The 22830-nt window shown below is 41.3% G+C and overlaps 1 long non-coding RNA gene across 1 annotated transcript in view; it reads right to left on the bottom strand.

Moving 5' to 3' along the window:
• Window positions 1–3064: 3064 nt before the first annotated feature.
• LOC138690354 (uncharacterized) overlaps window positions 3065–22830 on the bottom strand; it is a 35916-nt gene continuing 16150 nt past the window's right edge. The window contains exons 5-7 of the long non-coding RNA XR_011329211.1: window positions 12949–22564; window positions 8025–10920; window positions 3065–3335 (exon numbers count right to left, since the gene is read on the bottom strand). This is a non-coding gene — a long non-coding RNA (uncharacterized lncRNA). The remainder of the gene's footprint in view (window positions 3336–8024; window positions 10921–12948; window positions 22565–22830) is intronic.

The following is a 22830-nucleotide window of genomic DNA, read 5'->3' as shown; positions in this document are numbered from 1 at the left end:
TAGTGTATGTAATCAGGAAAAAAAATTATAGGTAGGTCTTTATGAGAAGACATTTCTAAACTGCTGAGTATCAAAGCAATGATGTTTGGGTGAAAGAAAGAAGGGGGCTTTTCCCATGCCACATCTGTGACGTCAGTGCAGAGGCAGCCAAATGCCCATGGACAGCTAGGATCTGCTGGACACACCACATTTGACGTGTCACTTGGCTTTCTCCTCCACCCCCAGCCTCCCCTCCTGCTTTTCGCAGGGAGTTCCTAGCAGTATCCCTGAAGGATATATCCATCAGCCCATTCTGAAGGCAAGAAAATAAGATGTCCCTTAAACTGCCAGCATCTGGCAGGATTACAGCAGCTGAAAAGGAGTCTTTAAACAGAAAGAGGAGAAACATTTCATGAAAGAGTTGTCTCCAAATTAATAATGTCTGCACTAAAAAGCATACCTGAAAGAGAGAAAGTTAGCTTAAACCAGAACTGTATCCTGAGGAAAGCATGCCAGTCTCTGCTTTAACAACCCCGTGCAGCTCCCGTGAAGCCATTCCCAACTGGATAAGGACCAGGCACAGGCGTCTGGAGAAAAATTTCTTTTCCCATATCCCTCCTCATCCCTGTCCAACCTCCAAGCCAACCCATGGGAGTAAAGAGAAACCTACACAGCACCCACCAGCCTGGCCCCCTCCTGCCCTGGGGATGAGGAGCGAACAGGGTCACACCAGTGCCCTCTTTCCCTTACCTTCCCTTTGGCAGCGAGTACCAATGCTGGTACGGCCCAGGAGCCATAGCTCCCAAAGCACAGTACCAGCCAGCACTGTCCTTCCTACGGGGCCTGTCCTGCGGGCTCTGGGTGTCGGCAAGGCGTGCAAACTGGTGCCTGGGGAGAAGTACATCAGTCAAGCAAGAATTCTGTCCCTATGGCATTCACATTCATATCAAATTTTACAAATAATTCAGGGTTTACAGAAGGTGAAACCACTTACCCGAGGTAGGATACCACAGACTCTGTACCTAAGCTTTGGCTCAAGCAGTGGAAAGAAACAGTCTCTCAGGGATTACCAATCAGACTCACTCTGTGCTTGATTCATTATTTTGTAAACCCACTTTGAGGAGAGCTCTTAAAAATATATATATCAGTCTTTGTCGTAAGCCCCCGCGATGAACATGAGAAGAGAGTGAGAGTATTTCCTCTTCCTATACAAAGTGTCATTAAAACTGAAATAAAATTTAGTGTACCAAACACAACATACTCTGTCCAAGGACAGAGTTGTATAAGAGTCTAAATTCACTGTGACGTTACCTTAGGCAGTACTTGTAACTAAGATACTTTACAGACAGCCATACAATCATCCAGCTTATGTTCTCTGCATGCAAGGATGAATTACAGAAGTTACATGAACAGGGGTATACATGGAGGTATACAACCTCCTTGTCCATATTCTCCATAATCACTCATTCCCCTCTCATAACCAAGTCCACAAACTTAATAAACTGAAAAAAACGACTGGTGCAGCATAATATAACTTTGCAGTCAACCAACAATGTACTGCACTTTGGATTCATTTTCATCAGAAGTGGTGGTCATTCCACAATGAAGCTAGATTAAGCAAAATATAAAATGTTATTGCTTCAGACTTGTCTTCACTGTTGTATTAACACCATTAATCCTGCCATTATTGCTACAGGAACTCCAACTCCTGCCCATGCACCGAGATCTCAAATTTCCATTTAAATTCTGCCTTGCAAATCCTTCAGACAGGTAGAGGAAAAGCAAGCTGATAAAACTTGCAGGACTAGAGGCACAGGCTATGGCTTGTGTTAAGACTAATTAATCAGCTGCTAATACAAGTATTCTTCCTATTCCTTCAAAATGTAGCCCTTCTTTCTCAAGTCAGAGCACCTCAAGTACGGCAAGTGCAGGATCAGGTCTGGAGCACCGCAGTCAGATGAGCCCTGTTCTGCACCTCTCCAAACATAGGGACTGCAACCAAAGCTCACCTTGAATGAGATGAACAACCATCAGAAAGGTTAGCTGCTCCTTCTCCAATCTCTGGTAAATGTATCTGACTAGAAGGCAGCTAACGAGTTTGTATGTTATTCCTTCTGATACAAGACAACATTTTTAAGCTAATAAGCAAGATTTAAAGACAAATCTTTAGGCTTACACCACCAAGGAAAGAAAAGTCAATATACTCAAATGCAGGGTTTAAATCTGCCGTATTAACTCAAGCCTTTAAATATTAATCCACCTATCTCAGTGTACGTTTTAGTAGTACAATAGTCTTCATCCCCAAATTAGTATTTATGAGTCAGTAGGTAACAAGGGATACCATCCAAAGGCATCTGTTTCAAGGAGGTGAACGCATTGTTGGTTCCTAATCTTGATTACCAGTGATGTGCTTCTGCAAGACTGCATTCATATACGGGAGGAACAGGCGGTTTGCTCTCCTCTGGGTAGTTTCGTCTGTTTCCCTAAAGGTAGGATAAACACTCTGTAGAAGATTAAAAGTGATACAGATGAATGCAGAGGTATTACAAGGGCAAAGAAAAGCTTTATGCAGGTATGATCTACCCATCCCACCCCCTCAGACAGCCAGGAAACAGGGGCAGAAGACAGCCTACATCTATAATAGCAAGTAATGTGAACCATGGGGGTAGACCTGTAGACTGAAACACTTGGTGCTGGGGACCTAATTTTCAGACTGTACTGTGCTTGGGGTTTTTTTTCAGACTATTTCTAGTCTGGCCTCCTGGTCTGGATGCCCATTTGTGGCTGAAGTGCTGCACTCCAGCGTATCTTCCACCTTAATTTCCTCTTAAAACAACGCAGCTCATGGGCTCTGAGACCATTCCACGGTACAAAATGAAGCACAGTAAGTGTGGGCAACCAGGAGGTTCACTTCAAACCTGCACTCTGATCCAAACAAAAACATTAATCTAAGTGCACCCGCAGCGTTTAATTGTTGCTACCAAAATGCAGCTTTAGTCCACGACACACAGTAAAACAGGGGAGAAAGGGTAGATAGAGGAGAGTGAGGACGGAAAAGATGAATCCACTTAGAAGTCTGGCCAACTTGAAAATCTTTCTTGCCAAGAACTGAAGAACTAATCAAACAGGTAACAGTACCATGTATCTTTTCTTCCACTGAGCTGTCCAACATTTTTCTCTTGTCATTTATTACACTGACTATTTGTGCTTTATATAGAAAAATCACACCTGACTTCAAGCATTTGAAGACTGTCGGGGCACAGCTGGGAAGGAATAAGATTACTTTTGGTAATCACACTGGAGGAAAGGGACAGCTAATTCTCCATCAGAACGAGCTTTTAAAGTAAAAGATGACACTGGGACGAGAGCAAAAGGACACAAAATGGCAACGAGTAAACAGAGTCTGGAAAAACAAGACATTTATAATCATCAGGGAATTGGAAATGTGGAACTAATTTCCAGCAGAACCCAGGAGACAGATTTCCAGATGAAATTCAATCATTTTCTAGAGGAAATTGCTAGACATTGCTGCCTACAATGCTCAACTACCACCAGAAAGTCCCTCCCAGTTCCATAAGGACCGCATCAAATCCCAAAGTCAGTAAAGGCCACGAGGGCCCATTCACCTCCATGCAGAAAAACGCAAACTTTCTGCTTTCACAGCAGAAGGGTGGTGGGTTTGCATCCTGTCTGGATTAGCATTAAGGACACTCAAAGCAGCAGCATTATACAGAAGTAGGGCTCCACATCTCAAAAGTCATTGCCTGCACCCTTCTTTGGCATATAGATAGATGATCATGGGCTCAACTCTAATTTTGCATATACATCTCTTAACTCACAGTTTATTGCTCTGGCTTGCCAAGCAGCAGAGATTATTGTCTGGGTATGATGCTATTATCCTGTGAACATGCAAATGCCTTTCCCTATAAACTGTAAACTACTGTTAAGTTTTAGACCAGCCTCCTGGTAATGTGAGTACATAACAGGTCAGTGATCTGCAGTATCTCACAGTGTGTTCAAGCAATACTGCCTGAAGTTTAATTCATCTCCAGTGTCCCACTTGTTTTCAAATGCCCAGATTCTCAGGTTTTAACTATATGGAAAGCTACTAACTACTATATATATATTTATAAAAAACCAACCTTTTGTTAATGATTTGTTGCAGTGTTGCTTTGGAAATGGAAAGAGATGTGCCCTTGTGCTTGGAATTAAGGAGATGCACTGGACTGTTGTTATGGAAATCTTTTGCACTTCTTTCAAATGCCAATTATATGAAAACAAAAAGCAAGCAGAAAAAGTAGAAAATTATTTTCTGCATTGTACTATTTCAAAGGGATATACTGACAGTCCCTGTGAAATAACAGACAAAAAAGAGCAAACCAGGAATATCTAATTGCTAGTTTTGGTCTGTAGTAAATGTCAAAAAGGAATGAAAATACAAAAGGCATCAGCTAAACCATCATGAGCTTCTAGTCTTGCTATCTTCCTTTTCAAAACTGCTCCTCTATTATCTTAGTTTATTTCAGCTATTGCATACACACACACACAATGGCACACAGAGTCCAGATTTCTGTGCTTTGGTCAAGAAAAAAACTGTAAAAAATATATTAATATTACTCATATTTTGTTTTATAGAAAAACAATTTTTTTCCCTAACAATGAGAGGGTCTTGTACTATTTTTCAAGTGCACACTAGGACAGGCTTTGAAGAAGAAGGTCATTTCAAAACAACGTATTGCAATGCTTTGATTTAAAAAGATCCACAATTATTCTGCTTTCAGTTTTCTTTTTGCTTATAGCTAAAACTATTCATTGACTTCTGCACAAATTCTTTCAGCCAGCTGGAAAGTACATTGCTTTTAAAATGAAAAGGCTATTTGTCCCCAAATTTTCAGCAAACTCCATACAGTTACATCCAGTGCTAACACACTAATACAACAGACCTTGCCACCACTTTGGGAGCACATCTTGCACCCATGGCAACCGAGCAACTAAGTAATTAGCTATGGTGATGACTGTATTTTAGTCCCTCTCTTCTCTATTTTAGGGAAAAAGGAGATTTTGAGGTCAAAACCTGGCAGGTGGCTTCAGAGTCACATCACAACATTAAGTAATCAAAGAAATCATTACCATTGTGGTTACAGTCACATTAATTACAGTTATCAACATGCTGTTTGTAACCATTTGTGTTATTATTCCGCTGTATGGTGATGTTTGTCTCAGTTTTGGCTTTCAGTACTTTCTTTTTCTGCATCTCCTTCTTCCAAAAGAATTAAAACCAAACTAGTGCACATCATTTCCTATGTATGCTCACACTTTAATCTTCTTTCAATACAGTTTGCTTTTAACTACCTTTCCTCCCCACTTCCATAACTGCTTATCATTTATTATTTGAAAAAACACTTATGCTTTTAAGAAGCCATAGCGTTTACTGGCATCATTATCAGCACAGCTTTTTGGCTAGCATTAAAATTCATATTTACAGCCCAACATTTGTTTTACTTCCTGCAGTAGCGGAAATACCATATGCAAGGGAGCTCCCTGGGGAGAGAAGAGGATGTGTGCGTGTCTGTGTCTGTGTGTGAGCATAAAATGAACCATGAATATGGGTGAGGACAGACAAACTTCTCACAGCCTCTGGTTACAGGGACATCCAGACCTCTCTGCCCCCTTTGGCTGACAATGTGTCTCTTTCTATAGACTACCTATTCTTGCTCCTGACCCATACACAGCTGGGCCCATATATTTGTGGCATACAGCTCACCATGTGAAGGTGACTTTTTGCTAGTAGCTTCATGCACTGGGAGATCTCAAAATACCTTCCAAGGGAGAAGATGTTGGACTGGCAAAGACGGGGAAGGTGCCTGCAGTCTTATGCCAGCTCAGGTGCTGGGGCTGAGCCCTGGTTCTCCTGGTGCCAAGTCCTGTGCCCCATGTGCTGGGTCACATTACACAGTGTTGCCTTCAGGCCACGGAGAGGAGACTCTTCAAACCTGAGGTCCACTTTTCCTCCAACAGCAGCACGAAAGCACGGGTGCTCCCCACAGTGGTCTCGGAACGAACTCTGGTGTTTGTTGTTAAATGCTACAATATGCAGTTCCCTTCCTCCTCGCTCACACATATGCAGTTGCATAATACCAGCCCATATCTGCAACATAATTATTCTTCGGATAAACTAGAAAACCCTGTTTTTTACAGATTGGCTATGCAATGCAAATGCCGTAAGCACACTAAAAGGTCAAAGGCATCAATACAATCTACGGATCATTTTAATGTCAAATCAGACTTGTAATGCTTAAATAATGAAGTCTCATTTTCAATAGTGACATCATAGCAGATTTGTAAAGACCCTCCTGTGCTTTAAGCCTCACATATGTTCCTATCAGGCATCTCTGAAATAAGAAGGCACATAAGTCTCATTAAAAATAATTGGAGTTGAGCATACAGCTAATTTGGAAAAAACTTGCAAGTACCTACCTGTATCTTTAAGCACCCAAGTACCTTTAAAAGCTGGACTGAAGTGAACACAAGTCATTCACATTTTCTGCCAAGCACCATTTTTATTTTTAATTAAAGTGATGCTATTTCTGTTGATCCCACCAGTCCTTTCAGTGACCAAATGCCAGGAACAGCAAGTTCTAAATTAGTGCTGTGAAGGTGGGATGGAGCAGCACCAAAAACTTGCCTAACGAAAGCTTGCCCAGCCCAATACCCTCAGGGCATGCTGCAATTAGCAAAGGCGGCCAACAGAGATCAGACCTTTCCCTCTGCCTCATTATCCTGCCTGAAGCAGCCCTGCAATATTCTGGGGTGTCATCTGAACCCAAACCCACAGCCTTATAACCTGCCGGTGGTCTACTTCTAATGTCTGAAGCGGGGCAGACTGCCTGGACTCCACTGATAATCTTATTAATTGTGCCTGTGTATCTAATTATCAGCACTGACACATACCTTCACATTTTTTGATCAAATTACAGAAGGATGATTTGAGAAAGGTAGTTTACTTCTAATTTGCCTATGCTCAATTACACCAGCATATAGCCTTGACAAAGGAAGAGGAAAATCTTTTTCGGGGAGCAGATCTGCATTTATTTTTAATGAACAAAAACCACCTTGCTGCAACAAGGTTTCAGTAGGGTTGCCTGTAACACCTGAGTGTTGGTAACACATCTTGTCCCCAGGGCTATACTAATTTCTAGGGGCCCATCTTTCTAGGCTGACCCAGCAGCATGCAAATAGTGCACAATGCTCATATTACCTCATTTTAAAAGACCCTGAGTACAAATTCTTTAAGAGAAAGAAATACTAATAGGTTTTTTGATACTAATAGGCTAATCACATTGTTTAGGAAGGAAAGAGAAGAAACTTTTAATCTTTAAGAAGGAGCGAAGAGCTCAGCTTGCAGATGTCTGCTGCCCATAGCAGCTACTGCTCTGAGAATGTGCTGTACTGCTTCTGCACAACAGGTCCGGCTATGCCATACTGTGGCAGTATAATTTTTTTAGGCAGTTGGTATTGGAAAACATCAACTTACCTTCCTGACGTGTTGCCAAAAAGTCATCACTCTCCTCCCCACCCCTGACATCAAGAGAACACTAGCATTTTTCCTAAGCAAAGACTTCAGCACCAAACAATTCCATGTGGCTCAAAAACTTGGCAAATGCAAGAACAGCTCACACAGATGGCCACAATATTCCTACTTCAGAACTGTTACCAACAATATGCTGCTGTGGTGGTTAGAAGCACATATCCAGGTGAAAGCTTAGCCTTCTCACTGCACAACTGTTGCGGATAGTCTAGCTGGGAAAGGATCAGCCCAGTGAGTCGTGCCTAGGAAGCATTAAGTATCTCCAATATTTGCACAGCTCCACTAGCTACCAAACAGCTTTGAGGCTGGACTCCTAAAAAATTATTTATCTCAGCTGTTGGAAGTGTATTAATAAGTAGGTTCAGATTTGTTCTCTGAACTTCCCAATCAATTTAATCTTCTTGCAATGAGATAAATTTAAAACTAACCTGGTATCCCTTCATCCTAGTTTTCTTACCTTTGCTGCAAATATCCTTCCCTGATTAGATAATGAATTTTGCAGGCTCAACTTCCTGTTATCAGTAAAGCATATGCCACAGTGTAAGCTCCAATGCAAAACAAAGCATGAATTCACCATATTCAGAAAAACAAATACATAAAATGAACATATGTTTCCTTTCAGAGACTTAGTAGCTTACTTGACTACCTCTGCATTTACCCTGGCTTTTAAAAACCATCCATCTGAGACATTCCAGTGCACATAGCTCACAGCCTTCAGCAAATCCAAATTCACACCTCTTGGAAAGCTGTATAAACTATCTCCCTTTCACAAGTGGGACACCACATACAGACAGATTAAGTATTCTTGTGCTGCACAATAGAAATGTGCAGCGTATCAGGGAACCAAATGAAAACCGCCATTGTGCCATGCAACTACTCGTTACACTATGGCACACCTGCACTTCTGCTTGTACAGATCTCCTGGTTGTACAGATCTATGCTTCAAAACTCTTAGTCTCTTCTTTTACTCCACTGGCCTCGAGACTTCCCGTCTTCCACTGCTAACACTCCTGCTTTACACCAGTGCCATGTATGTCTGCAGCTCTCCTGCCAGAAGTACATTATTCCCAAAGCAACTTCTCCTATAATAGTTTAGCTTGAAATTTGTGGCTTTGAGAGTGAAAGAAGGGCTTGTGTGCCCAAAAGTCCCTTCCACTTTTTTTTCTCTTCACCTGTTCATACAAACCTTTCTTAGGGCCTTCATGACTGCAATGCAGCCACTAATCATTACAGTGTCTTCTACTGGGAGAGAAAGTTTGATCTGAAACCAAACACTGAGATCCCAAAAGTGAACTGCAGAAAGAAAACTAAGTCTAGAGTTGAACTCGGCATTTGTTCCTTCACCTCTGAGGTGGCCTGGACCCAAATCTCCAACATGAAAGCACATGGAGAGAGCACCATGTAGCTGCCAGAGACATGAGGGCTGAATAAGCACTCTTTCCATGTCAGTTCTGTATTTTAAATCCATCCCTGTTTTCCTGTCTCATAGCCCTGCATCACCATGTGGAAGTCTGCTGATTTGACTGAACTACTTATTTTTGTGTCTTCACAGCCAAGGAAGGCCTTTGTGTGTCAGGATGACGTTGTCTCGAAAGTTCCGTAAAGCAGCCTATCAGATTTACTGTTTTCATCTCTTATGTATTATTGTTTTAACATTTTCTCAGCCTCAATCAATCTTTCTACTTTCTTGCAGATATCCCAGTCAGGAAATCCAATCCTCACACTGTATTAAACTAGCACTTTAACTTATCAGTAATACCTTAAAATGGTTTTTATTGTACAGTAAGAAAACTTCTGGAAAAAAAAGAAAATCTTAACCCAGTGGATTTCTCATCTCTAATAGTCTGTGTTTGAAAGTACAAGCTTTGCTGAACTGTATTAATCCCCCAAAACAGTGGTAATAATTGAATACTAATACCTCCATTTAGGTAAGGAAAGGGCAAGGCTAAGAGCATTGAGCTGCAGGGATTTTTGTGATGCTGTTGCTGATGAGTTTATACAAACTCCTATTTTGATTGCACTGATGAAGGTAGTGGTGCAAGTTCAAGAGAAACTTGAACTGAAAATCATGAACATTCCTTTGTTCTATCACTCTTTGATGTAATGCTTATTTTTCCACTACTAAGGTAGTCTCACTTGTTTCTCTTTTCATTTCAGCTAGGGCAGATCTAGCCTAACAAGGCTTCACTTGAGGACTGCGGGAACCAAATAGGGTCACATTTCCATTTCCAGGAGATGCTGGCTCCTGAGCAGAACAAACATTCATCCTGCTTCATTCTAGGCTGATAAGAAATGAAACCTCTAGACTAAGAAAACCAGTCATGTAGCTGGTTTTGAGTAAAGAGAAAGAAAGTTTTATAGACATTTTTCCCCCTCTTCTAGGATGCAGTGGATCACCCTTGAAATAGCCTTTCTCTGCCAAGCCAGGGGAGAGAGTCTAGATGACAACTCAAACTGGACATCCAGCTTTTAAATGCTAAACTGAAGAAGATTAGTCTGTTCCCTGGATTCACAGCAACTCGTTCCTGCCAGGACAGCTAAAGAAATGAATAGCTACTGGGCATATCTCTCCGCTGCAGTGCTGGGAAAAACAGGAGTGAAACTACCTACTAGAAGAAAGGCCACTTGACAGCTTGGCTGCCGCCTTGTTTTGTATTTACTCTGAGACAATATTGATAGAGGGAGAGAAAAGAAAAATACTGTGGCCTGCTAAGCCAGAGAATGAGCAGATATTTCACTGTTGTCAAAAGGAGAGCATGAAATAAAGAGAGCAAGCTGCAACAAAGAGAGGAATCTGATGACAGACAAGCAGGGTTCATGAAAAAATACACATTTTAAAAACTTTAAAATTAAATCTAAATATTAAATATGTGCACATTTCTGTTAATCTTTTCTTTCACCGACAAGGATGCAGCTGCTCCACTGAAGCAAATCATCTGCCAAAGGAAACAGGCTATGGAAACCCTCTCCCAAAAGGCAGGTTTAAAATCAGAAAAGAAGAGCTGATGTCTAGCCGAAGTCCCTGATTAAGGGTCTGCTTCCCTAGTCTGAAGTGGCCATGGAGACCCAAGCACTAAGCCCAAACACTACAGGTGCCCACAAAGGCTGTCACCATCCCTTAATTGCTCTGACAGCATGACTCCTTTCCCCCCATGCACACAGCAAACAACTGCCACCAGAGAAGAGCTCCACCAAAAAAATACTGGGTTGACTGGATCGCTTACCTCCTCCTGTGATTTTAACCTCACATTTTTGCAAATTGAGCGGAATCCTCTTGACTTCAGCAGGGACCAGATGAACCCCATTCGAGAGAACAGTATCCGAGTGTTAAACATCTGCCTTTCCCAAGTTAGCTTGATAAAATATAAAAGAGCGTAGGGACCATTTATTCAAGTAAAGAGTGTTTCTTTGGTTAAAGACGTGCAGCTGCCTCAAGACTACCTAGAAATTAACTGTTCAGAATTTGGATGACATTAATTAGCCCTCCAGAAAGGAAATGTGTAATGTACCACCATGACCATGAATGGGAGACTTCAAGAAACAGCAATTTAGACAGGGCTACAGCTGCAAACATAAAAGCATGAGCAGAGGTACAACACATGCATTATCCTACAACAAACAAACATTTGGGGTTTATATTTTAAGCCTTTGAACTTGGTGAAGACACACAAGCAGCAGAGAGAGACATCAAACACCTTAGCTCAAATTGTTGCAGCTACTTAAATTGCTTTCAAGCGTCTGTTCATTTTGTTCTGAAATTACCTAACAATACACTGAATACTTAAAAATGACAGCTGAAGATGGGTCATCTCCTTCTCCTGATGTACATGGAGCAGTGAGCTGTTTTTAAAAGCTCCTGTGGACTTTGAGAAGATCCTTGTGGCAGGCAGAGACAGGGAAGAGAAGGACAGGAGTTCCCAGGGACCATGACTCAGGTGGGCCACGGACAGGCTTGTTCCACAGTTTTGTTTCCCTTTGGACGTTCAATGTTTCTAAGCTTTTTGTCAGGTGGACATTTCAGTGGAATTATCTTTATGCCATAATAAACAAGGCAAGGATGGGGAGCACCAACCCTACATACGTTTGGGAGCCAGAACTCTGCCCACTGTGATTTAGGCAAGACAAAATCAGTAGTATTACTAAACTCTATTTTTCAAGACTCATCATGGGTTTTTTTGACATAAAACTTCACAGAGGTCTGGTAAGTGGGAACATTTGGAAATGGTAAAACCTAGAAAAGGAGTGCAGTTGTTAATTTCTGGTTCAGGTAATGATTCCAGGTCCTGGTCTCATTTTCAGACTTCGAATTTTATCATAATTTTTAAAATTGGCATTTTACTTCATCTGTAATTGTGATTTTCATGTAATAACCTGCATCTAGCTGCTAGAACTTTAAAAATAACACAACAAAATACTACACCCAATACCACAAGACTAAAGGTTTTAAAAAGGAGACCCAAGACAGTTTGCCATAGGGTACATTGGTTGCATTCCTGATGCAGCACTGTACACAGCACTGCTGCTGCATCAGGAGACCCCTCTGCCCTTCAGTCCCCAAACCTGGCCAAGACGAGAAGTTTCTTGGTAAGAATGTGCCAGATGAAATTTCCTCTTCAAAAGAGATGTCTCTGCTGGACATAAGCAACTTTTTCATGACTGATCCACTGGGAAAATCTGTTTCATTAAGTTCCTGTGGTAAACTCCGAATTGTTATCTAGTCCAGGAAGGACATTAAGATTGCATTATAATGAGCTGTCACGAAATCCTTTTTCCTGAACTCAGAAACTCCTGGCAGCTCTAGATCTTAAATCCAGTTTTACAGAAGAGTTTCAGAACATCTATGAGTTAGACTGTTCAAAACACAAAAACCCCTCCACCCGCATTTCAAATAAATTTAACGTAAAAATTAACGAAATGTGGCACCTTTATATTGTTCATATAGAAGCTAAGTCAAGGAAGGTATTTAAATCAGCATGATTACAAGTCAGTTTACGACTGATCCTTCCCGTTATGTTATTATTGCACCTATGCAAACTGTTGGACTTCAGCAGAGTTAAATTAGTCTGTGACTGATAACGCAAATTCCTTTCCAGAAGCTCCTAATATAAACAGTCTGGTGCCTGCCTTCCTATTCTCTACAGGCCTGGGTCACTCCTTATCAGGGACTGCTACCCTGAACTGCTTTACTGCAAGGATTCAAGGTTCAAAGCGGTAACGCTAAGCACAGGCAGATATTCAAAGCAGGTAAAATCCACCTGGGAGCTGAGCATTCAACTTGTTAGTTCTTTTGCTCCCTCAAACATTCAGGGCTGCATTTCCTTCTTTTCAGAGTTCAAGGCAGAAGTTAATTTAGTAAGAAATCAAGGCATTACATTACCTACCTGCTACAAGCTACAGTGGTCCCAGGCTGCTCCGACTTGCACCAGGAGCAAGTGCCACCGGCCACCCCTGGCAGCAGGGAGCTTGTCAAAGGTGCCGACAGCCACTTCTGCATCGCTGACCGTCACATGCAAAACATGCATGCTGGTGTGTCTCCGTCACACTTGCCGGGTGATCCTCCAGTGATTATTGCTCGCTCAGATGCTGAAGTTTCTCGTACCACATTTTCAGACGAAGGTGATCCGAGAGGAGGGGGGCTCATTCCTGCAATGTATTTCCCTGAGAGGTAGCAAAGGCTGTTTGCACTTTCACACCATCTGGAGAAGGCTTCTGGAGACTGAGCATGACCTTGTACGTTAATGATGGTTTGTAAGAACACTGAGCTGTGAAGTGTGAAAAGTAAACACACACATGCATGCAAAACCATGCCTGCACTTCGGGCTTCAAAAACATGGAGAGCGTTTAACAATTTATAGAGGAAACTTCAAAGATTAAACTGCATTTCTTTAAAGAATTACCAGAAGAAGGAAATAACAGATAATAAGTAGTAAAATGTTTCCAACTGTCCAAATCGTCTCCAGCACCCTCTCTTTGCATGACATTGTACAACCTGGTATTTGCAAGCACTTCCAAAAACCTGGAGACACAGTCTTTGGGGCAGCAAACCTGGAAACACTAACAAACACTGTTTCTTGCCTTCCCCCTAGTTCATTCTGCTCAATTTTCTGATTACCAAAACCACATTTGGGGTCTGATGCATTTCGCATGCACAGAAAGTCTCGCTGGAGCTGAAAGCACGTTCACTTAATTAAATCTGCCTGACAGATGTGATGCAGCGAGATAATGAATACGCAGTTGACAGATGTCTACGCTATGTACATACACATATTAGGAACCAAGGACACAGATTTCCTGCTATGGAAAACAGAGAAAGCGCTGCTCATTGGAGTTGAGCTCAGAGTTGTTGCACATCTGTTTTATTTAAGATAATGACATAGTCTGAGGGAGAATTTGGGGGAAGTTCCAGACCACCAGCTGAATGAATTAATGCCATCAGATACTCACCACTGCTGGAAAGGGCCTTTGCTTCCTGCTTGGGCCAGGCAGCCCTCCTGTCTCCCTTGCAGTGGTTCAGGGGCTCACTGCACCCCTCCAAGCCAGGGCTCGGCAGGCAGCAGAGCCAGGGCAGGGTTTCCCTGCTGCCAAAAGCGGGGAATGATGCTGCATCCCCTTTATCGCGCTCCAGCTCATCACCTCCTGTGCCTGCCCAGACAGTCCCGCCTCCTCCCCAGCCTCGGCTCTGCCACTCCTCAGGCCCTTCCAGGAGCAAATTCAGCTCTTTACAACAGTATGCTTTACAAGGGTACGGCACATGGAATATGCCAGTCTGGCTGCAAACAGCAGCGATCATTTTATCACTCTGATTCTGTGCCAGTGAGCACTGATGGGGTGTTCTGCGATTAACACCAGAGCCAACAGAACAGCACAAAGAGGGACTGACAGGGGATGTCACTACAGGTGATGGTGGCAATGGGAATTTGACTGGCAAGTGTTGCAAACCCAGCACTCCAGTCCCACGTATCATTGCACAAACTGGAATAGCCATAGAACAGCCATAGGAACCAGGCTCAGGCAAGGACTGCAAATGAAAGTAGTATTTTAAACATCACCAACAACACAGTAGGGCCCCTACTAATTTCATACAAATTTAAAAGCTTAGATGAAAATTACCAAAGGGAGTATGATTATCACAGTACCTGGTAATGACTTCCCCACCTGATTTCTAAACAGTGGTGTTTTGATTCTTGCTGTGCAAAAATTATATCCACAGACTGGCAGTCCATACATCTTTTGGCTGTGTGCCAGTCCAGAATTTCCTCTCGGACTCTCCGCAGGGCTCAGAGCCTAGGCCAGTTTATTGTGCGAATGTCAAAGGCATGAGAAAGTTGGGAGTTTCTCCTGAAGTGCTAGTTTTCAATTGAAATTAGAAACTAATAAGAAATTCAAAGTGAAAAAAAACCCCAAACTTAGGTCTCCATCTGCAGTAAAGCTGAAGATTATGTGAACAGAGGCTGTAATGGGCTGGTCTCTTTCCCATACACTTCACAAAGTGGATCTGAGTTGATGCCATCCATGTCTCAGCACTCCCAAGTGCCCACAGCGTCCATCAGCCTCACGAGGATCAGAGGCACGTTTCCTTTTTACCCCAGATCAGATGCTTGCCATGTGCCTTGCAGAAGCCACATAGAAAGCACGGGAGATTCTGGGGCCATTTGCCATGTGGTTTGAAGTCCCTGGCAGCGAAGGCAGTGAGGTGTAATGCAGTCATGGAACACCAAAACTGGGACTTGAGGGGCTTCTTGTGAGTCATATAACCAACTCCACCACATGCAGGGAGGTAGCTGTGTGTTTCTCAAATAATAAAAACCAGGCACATAATTCTGTAAGGGGATACAAATCCCCCCAAAACAAACAAACAAATAAACAAAAGAGCAAAAGCAAGAGAAGCACACGATCTCCCTTTTTTTAGATGGGAAACTGCAGCAGAAAGGTATTAGACCTGTATCAGGCCTTTTTGCGCTACTAAATCCGTATCTCAGCCTCCTGCACAATGCAATCCTTCCTCACACCTGTCTGTTTTGGAAGCTGTGAATCCCAAGGAAAACCAACACTAACCAAAGGAGAGAGCTGTCAGTGGGTGATCAAGAGGTATAGCAGAAGTCTATGGACTTTACTGCTTTCCCCATCTGGAGTGCAAATGGAGGTTGCTATTACATGGCCCCATGTGAGGTAGGTGAGAAAAGCAGCCTCTCCTTGTTAACCTTGCTTCCTGCTGGTGTCTATGTCTTTTTGTCCTTTTGCATCTGTGGGTTAGAGGGAGACATTGCTTTGTGGGTTTATGGTCTTAGAAGATCCCTCTCTGTGGAACATTCCTGTGGGACATCATGCTATCTGAAGGACCCACACTAACTAGGCATGGAGAAGCGTACACTTACTTGACAGTACCATAGTAGGAACACAAGAGTTAACATCAGGACAAGGTACTGAGATACCTGTATCTAGATCTGTATCCACACTTACACACAGGCATATACATACATGTATACTTACACAGGTAGACATATTTCTATTACAAAATTGGCCTAAACCCTTAATGTTTGTAAATTAATTTTGAATCTCAGTCATAATCTGAGTCACAGATTATCAATTATTCAGTCACTAACACCTTCAGCTGCCAACTTTTTCCTATGGTTTTCCAGTTGAAACCAATACAAAAAGTTATACAAAAGATTGATCAAAGTTTGATCATGCCTGATTAGAAATGGTTCTGTGCCAAGTTTGGCAAACCTATGCAAGACACAGATCCAAGGCATATTTCTGTCCAGAATGTCATACTGGACCATTAAGGCAATTAAAATGATACAGCTACATAAAATTAAATAGAAGCTCAAGCAAACTGGCACACTCAGTTCAAATTAAAGAAATGCTGAATTACACAAGCCCAGATCTACTTATCGAACAGCTGCGTAGCATCATCACTTTGTATTGTTTAATGACAGCATCACAGAGCAATTTAATGAAAGGCAAGGAAGTTCCTCATCCATCCCCAAAAATCTCAGTTTGGTGTGTCAGGCACTTTAACACCATAAATACAAGTGAGGCAATAATGACAGTAAAATGCACAGACCCTGACTGTAGTAGTTAACCAACATTTGCATACATAACTGCCACCTAAAATGTTTTTGGATGTGTTCAGAGATTAGTAGAATGGAAAGATCTAAACTTGCACTTCGTATAATTGTTTTCAAAGCTTGGTAGCATCAGGAATTAACAGTCTCCAAAACTTCATACTATTAATGTTTCTCAAGTTAAAATTTGATGGTAAAACAATACTACGTGTTAAAATGTAGATACCACAAGAAAACATACATGGGCCTTCCCTGTTGCATTTCTAGAAGGGACTTCAGTCATGTTGCCATATTTGCAATATGTAATAGGGTTTTTTTACTTTGCCAAGGATCATTAGAATTCTTTCTATGAGCAAAGGACTTGCACTAAAACAGTTCTAATTAAATGTTTGGTGAATGTGAACTGTTAGAATAGTCACCAAGTATCAAAAGCCTTATAATTAGGATTTTGCAGGTGATAAGCAGACATGCCTTGGGGCTTTCTGGAAAAGTCAAATGATAGCGAAGCATAGATAGATGACATTTTCTCTCTCAGAACTGTCCCATTCTGACAAGAACCTGAGTCTTAAAAAGGGTTAGCCTAACTCCTCTCCTGTTGAATTTGACAGGCAATAGACTATCAAGACACCACCACAGAGAAGAAAAAAGTGAAATTGGCAATAGCCAGACTTGGCAAACAGCGAGATGCCACCCAGAAGTTGCCTGTAGTGGCTAGCAGTAAATAACGAGTGGGCTCAGAGACAGTAATTTCCAAAAGCACATGTCCCCATCTGTTTTCGCACATGCAGCACTGAAACAGCAGGTACCTTCCAGCTGTATTTCTTGGCAACCATTCAACTTGTCAACTGGAGGCTGTGCACCTGGTGCTAGAAGATCAATTAAAAACGCTGGCATGCTGTCAACTGCCAACTGTTGTCAGTTGTGAAAAATCCACCCAATGTAATTATTTTTTCAATTAAAAATTCTATATATTGTTTAAAAAAACTACCATATTAGTGAATAGAAGAGAATGAAATGTAGTTCTACAGCTACAGCATCCTTCCACCTCTCCCGATGCCTGCCTCTGCAATAGGCACAGACTTTCTACAGTTCAGGGTTTCTTATATTTCAGATGAAATATCCAATTACAGAAATCACAGATCTATGAAAGCAATAATTATCATTACAGTTATGCCACTCAGAATACACGTTTATATGCACTGATCACCCACTCCATAGATAATAATACAAAACACTCAAGTAGCTGATTGAAGGATACTACTTCTATATGAGCCAGATGCTGCTGGGCTTGCTGCTCCCACAGCCTGGGAGACGCTTTGAGGCAGCTGCCTATTTCATCTATGCCGAATGGCCTCAAGTATTTATGGACATGCAGTGAAATGACCTTGCTAATCATCTCTGGCATGGTACCCTTTCAGTACTCTGTGTCAGATCTTTGGCATGGAACACCATGGGTATGACAGAGATCTCATTTCTATGTCCCAGAACCAACAGAGGAAGGAATATACGCATTTTTGGCGATGGCATGAGAGCTTAGCTGAGATTATGGATTAGAGGAAAAGTCAGAAAAAGGAATTTTATACAAAGTTCTCACAATAAGTAGGTAGAAATGCTCTTGCTGTAAAAATGCTACAGCTCTGCTAAGCAGTATTTTCTTACCTAAAAAGATACATTCAATGCATACGTCCTTTTCGCCTGGATGTTATTATCATTTCTTTCTGTCTCTCAGGTAACTTTCAGGTTGCACAAAAATGAAAAGACATGGACACTATGTAGACAAACTTTCACATCATACATGGCTCCAAAGAACATCAGTCAGGCATATTAGTCTAGTCAGGCAGACTAGAAGTTATCACCATCTTAACTGCCAATTAATAACCATCCACAAGGTATTTTCATCATGAAGGCACCCTATAATCTATTTAATCTTCACAAACACCAGAAAAGAAAACACACACAAAAACAGTTTTGCTTGAAGAGTGAGGAAATTGCAGGAAGAATAAAGAATTCACTCAAAAGTCAAAAGGAAATCCACATAAGTTTTCTTGTAAGTGCCCCCTATTAAATTGATTTCTGGATATGAAAAGTTGGTACATTACAGACAGTTGGGCTACTGAAAATTTAGCAAAACACACAGAATCTTTTAACAGCTAGAGAACCAAGAGATGCTTAAACTGATCAGTATTTCAGAACATTTAGATTTCCTCTTTCAACAAATCTCTTTAGCTGATGAATGAAACCCAGAAAAAAACCCAGTATCTGCTATGATTCACAAGGGTACAGGAAGGGCACCTGATTTACGTCTCTTGTCTGCAGAAGCACCAAATGAAGCTTTGGCACCAAAGTCAAGAACAAAAATAGTGAAAAAGGTCAAGGGCAAAAGCAGGCAAAGTCTTCGCTTTTCTTCAGAATTTTTGTGTGTCAAATCATGTGCACAATCTCTATTAAAAAAAATCAACATCTGTTCATGCAGAAAAGTGTTAATGCTTAACCCTGTGAAACCAGCTGTCAGTGAATGGGACGATAAACCCCTGCAACTCACTGGTAGCAAAACTATTTACTGATAAGATATATTTTTTACCCAAATACTGCAGTATTTTGGAAGCCACAACACAGCATTTCAATAAGCTGCTTGAGGGGAGGAAGCAACTCCCAAAAGACTGCAGTGCCAGAACAAAGAAATGAGCAAAAGAACATGGACGGGTTTGTGATTAGAAATAGCATTTCTTGAAGCACTTCTTATGTGTAAGAGAAAAAAACTTAATGAATTATAACATCATGAAAATTTACATTATGGTTTATTCATATTGCTTAATAATAATAACAATAGTTGTTATTATTAGTATTATCCAAGATAAAAGTGGATACATTTGGCTCAAACATCTTGTCAGAAGAGATGCTTGTCTCTTCCCAGAAGGTCTGCAAAATCCAGTGAAGCCCATGGTGTTGCACAAGGAAAACTGGCAGAAAGTCAGCTGTTTTCAAATAATATTATATCAACATGCACAGGAGCACCCTCTGGCAATAAGGTCAATTAATGCAGAGCAGTCTGTATTTACACTCTCGATCTCTCCTACCCTCCAAAGCAAGGTAGCCCCATTTAAACTGCCTACTGAGCGTGGCCTGCGGCCCAAGCTAGCCTCTGGCTCTCACTCAGGAACAGTTTAGGAGAGCTCTATTTCCCACCCACAGCTGTCAAGGACCTTCCTAAGAATTTAATAGTACCACAGTCAATCTACAGTGCCCAGGATTAATCCCTGGCACTATGCACTGGTAACCGTCCTCCTTCCTGCATAATCAGTGTCTGATTATGAAATAAATCTGCAACTTCTGGGTTAGATGGTATTGATCTTAGAAGAGATGACCAGCAGTTTTAGAAGTATTAGTATAGACTCTACCACAGCTTTCACTGAAGGTCTCTTTCAGTTAATTTATGTCTCCAAAAATCATGTTCATGATGCCTTTGAATACAGGGTAAAAAAGTCTTCTGTAGGCATTTTATCAATGTTTTATAAAACAGACTTTACCTTATTTTTTCAATAAGATTTGATAATATAGATCAAGTTTCAGCCCCTCTCCTTAGAAAAAGTTTTTCAGATCTGCTTTTTTAATAAGGAATCAGCTAAGTTGACTGGAAATTCATACCATGCTCTGGAGAGAGGTTCCCCCATGGTTTGATGGATAAGTTGAGCTAACCATTCAGGTGGTGAAGGAGGCTATCCAACCTGTCAAAGAGTTCCCATCACAATACCATTTACTCCTTCCTAATATAAATCTCAGATGTTAGCAGCTACAAAGCCCTTAGATAGTGATGGCTCTCACACCGAGAACTCTCCTTCCATGCCCAGCAGGTCTCATCCTCTCTGATCCCCACCCAATCTTCTACATAGGGAACAAACAGCTGTGTTCCCATACAGCAGGACACAGCACCTCTTCACTATGACATTTAACAGACATGTAATGGGAACCCCAGCTTCAGCTGACAGGGAAGAGGGAAGTAAGTCTGGGGCATGTCTTCACCTTCTATGAAAGGAGGTATGTCACTCCTTTAATTGCCAAAGGTCCATATTAAAATAAATTATCCTCTGATCTACCTAACTGTTAACATCTTTACCTCCTCAAATGTGTCTAACAGAAAACGGGAGATGTAATACTGTAATCGGTTGTTTTTCCTCCTTTAATAGCAATTACTTTTATTCAAGACACTATTAGGGGAAGATGACAATAATGGATGACTTTAGCAAATACAGACAAGATTTTTATGTTTCCAGCCAGTACATGGCAATACCCCAGTTTAACTGTAGGTAGCCTATTAAGCCTCTGGTAAGCCGTTTACTCTTCTGGACAGACTCCAGAATTCCTCTGCACTTAACATCTGAAACTACACAAATCAAAAATTTTCATTTTCCATCCCCTCTTAGTCTGAGCTCATTAACAAACTTGTAGGATTGAGTTACCTCTGGTCCCATGATGAGCCAGCACAGTCCCAACAGAACAATAAACTATGCACCCTCCACGCCTGGCATAAGCTGATCTAGCCACGAGTACTGCCAGCAAACTCATCCTAGGTAACTGAATTTGGTTTTGCAGCCAAGTTATCAATCAGATAACTAAAGGTATGAGCTGGGGGCAGTGCTGTGCAGCACAATTCAATGGTGCTTTATTATGGTCTCAGTGCTAATTGTACCGCAAGTCCCCACAAGCAGTGAGCTTGAGCCAGATGTGCTGGTGCTATGGACAAAACCCCTTCTAAGTGCAATGCAGAAAACCAGACAGTCTGCTTCCACTTACTTCTATCTGCACACAAGTTGATACTACTAGCTCATAGAAACCCTAGAACTATTGTACTAGCTATCCTCTAATTAGCACTCACGCGTGTCAAGAGTAACCACCAAAACCACTTAAGTTGCACATGCACAAACTTTGCGTTAGGCAAAAGGTAAGTGTTCTTGTTCAGCTTTTGAAATTGTATGGAGATATCAAGTTGTGGAGCATGTGCCTTGCAACATCCTGTATTAAAATCCTATTTGTACATGTAAAAAAAAAATCAGTAACCTTTTTCCTTTCAGCATGATTATTTATACTGCCTTTCGGATGTTTTGCCAGCCTATTACTCTCCCCAAAAGAAAACAATCAACAAACACCTAGACCTGGTCAGATATATATCCAGTTTGTAAGGCACTTCCTTTATTCTGGTAAATGTTCTATAACGCAGCAAGGACAGAGCGATAGCCAGTAAACACAGAGGAAAGCTGCATGTGTTCCCTGTGTTATATATTATTAATCATTTTAAGAGGATCAGGCAGTAAAGAAAGACTGTAGTACACCTAATCCTCATCTCATTGGTGTTAGATTTACACAAGTAAAGAAAAAAAATCGCAATTACAAATGACATCATAATTACTTTACCTCTTGAGATTGGGAATTTGAGAATATAAATGCATGATCATTAAAGCCTTTCTGGTAGAAAATCCATTCTTCTGCATAAACGTTTTCCTTGTATTAGGGCTGAGAGATTAGACAGTACTTTTTCTCTCATTGTGCAAGAATAGCCTTCCCAGTGTTGCTTAGGTCATCAGTCACGTGTGAAAGTTGCATTACCATGCAAGACTTACAGACCCAGCACCCCTGCCACTGCCCTCTTTCTCCACCAGAAACAAGGGAAAAGAACCTGAAACTGCTTGAAAAGCAGTGTGAATGTGTGCTTGAGAAATGTGCTCATTCAGCGTACCTCTTCATATCCTTCAGGGTTATCTTAGATCCAAAGTCAGACTAGAAATGTTATTCAGAAGCAACATAAATCGGGAGTCTTAAGCCTGATTTCTTCTTTCAGTATGAAAGGCAATGGTAAATTGACAGATCTGTAGATTTTTTTAGTACTCCTCTGGGAAAATTCATTTTTGTCACTTTGTTACCATTATTTAAAGTACTGTTGGAGACAAAAGGAGATAGAGAAAAAGATCTAACGTGTATCTAAGACATATTTACTCCATCTCATCACCACACACAGCGCAGTTTATCCCTTTCACTACTGTCTATGGGGTATTTTACTATGCCTTAAAAAATGGTCTATTCTTAAATTAAGATGGCTGATAAATGTGAACTGGTATTTGGCAGAATTTTACTGATGTATTCTATAAACTCAAAACTCCAGTCTCATGGCATAACAGAGAGATATCAGTGGCCTTAAAAGGT

Source organism: Haliaeetus albicilla, chromosome 2 (assembly GCF_947461875.1).
Source record: "Haliaeetus albicilla chromosome 2, bHalAlb1.1, whole genome shotgun sequence".
NCBI lineage: Eukaryota > Metazoa > Chordata > Aves > Accipitriformes > Accipitridae > Haliaeetus > Haliaeetus albicilla.
This window is presented reverse-complemented; position numbering and strand designations above follow the sequence as displayed.